We start from the raw sequence: 1,735 nt of genomic DNA on the forward strand, positions 1-1,735 counted from the left end.
GCCAGATGAGTAAGCTTAGCCAAGCTTAGACTCTGCCTATGTCCCTGAAATAAAAAGGTAGTTGCCAAACTGGAGTAGGTACATATATTGTGTGTCCGGTCAGTCAACTCTTTATAGGTAGCAATTATTACTCAGAGGATTCAGAGATTCATATAACATTCTGTTAATTGAATAAGGTTGAATGTGATTCAGAATTAAGTATAAGTGGGGCAGAATGTGAGAAGTACTTAGTAAAGCAAGTGTTAGTTTGTGTTGTGCTTGAGAAGCAACATTTGGACTTTATCCTAAGATAACTCAGGAAGCATTGTCATAAATGACATGATCCTATGTGAATTTCATAAAGGTTATTTTTCTAAAGAATGGAGAAAATTAAGACTTAAAAATTAGAAAATCATTTGATCAAGAACTTTGCAAATAGTATGTTCAAAACACCAAAAAGTATATAAGTTGCCAAGCATAATTAGCACTCACAAGATGCAAATTTAACCAAAATGAGATATTATATATCCATCATGTAAAAAAAAGAGGTTTTCTTGGAAGTATAGAGTATTAGAAACTATCATTACTGTCATGATTTCAGATTGATAAATGAATGAGTCAATCCACTTCTAACATAAGATATACCAAAAAAAGGAGCAGAAACTGTGAGAAAGAGATTAAATTCATTTTTATATTTGTTGAGTTTTACATGTCTCCACATCCAAGTGCAAGTGCCCAAGGGTTAAATAGACAGCGGTAATAATGTTAATATATGGGTAAGAACACTGGTTATAGGTGAGATTTACTATAAATTTTAGGTGGAGGGATAATAATAAGATCTTGGGAGGAATATCAATATTCAAGGACTGTGTAAAGGATGGTAGATCCATGAATGAAACTAAGGACAGATGGCCCTCCACAGATGTTTGAAGAATACTTACTGCCACAGAAATTGACAGTAGGTATGGTTAAGTGAGAGAAATGATACATAGAAGTCAATAAATACAGAAAAGAGCATACTAAGAATAAGTCCTGAATGTTAGTGAGTGCTGCTTTACTACCTTCTTAAGGGCAAATGTAGGCTTATTGGTGAGGAAGAGAAGTGCATGTGAGTACATGTGCAAATATGAAACAGTGAGCATACAGCATGCTCTGGAAAACATTTTCTTAATCATGGAATATAAGAGAGTCTATTCATCTTATATTTACTTTCTTGAATGTATGCATTTTCAGTAGAAACAACTACATTTGCATTGAACTCTTTATAGGCAAATGTAAAAGCCATACATAGTCAGAAACATTTTTTTGTATATTTAAAACCATTGCCGGAGGTCTTATTTTAGAAGTGTGTATCAACCAAAAGGTATTAATAACATACTCTCAGAGTCATTGTTCCCTTTGTTATCTATTAGATTCTCAACATTTTGCTGCACTTAATATGTTTTTACTTCATGTCAGCTATAGGGTTAAAATTTATCTAGCAGCTGTGCAGATGAATTATGCCTTAACAAAAGAATAACAGTAATAAAATATAAGATGAAGAATGAAAGACATATCTAAATCTTGACCCTGAAGACGGAAGTAGTTAAAAACTTTGAGTAACACTTGTATATTTTTTTAAGAAAAAACATTTGTAAATTCCATTATTGATTAATTATTTTAATAATAAAACTAAGTATAATGCCTCTTATATTTCATCTCTCATTTGCCATTTTGTATTTATAACACATATAAATTCCCAAGTGGCTCAGTGGTA

The sequence above is a fragment of the Bubalus kerabau genome, chromosome 9, assembly GCF_029407905.1.
Source record: "Bubalus kerabau isolate K-KA32 ecotype Philippines breed swamp buffalo chromosome 9, PCC_UOA_SB_1v2, whole genome shotgun sequence".
Lineage (NCBI taxonomy): Eukaryota > Metazoa > Chordata > Mammalia > Artiodactyla > Bovidae > Bubalus > Bubalus kerabau.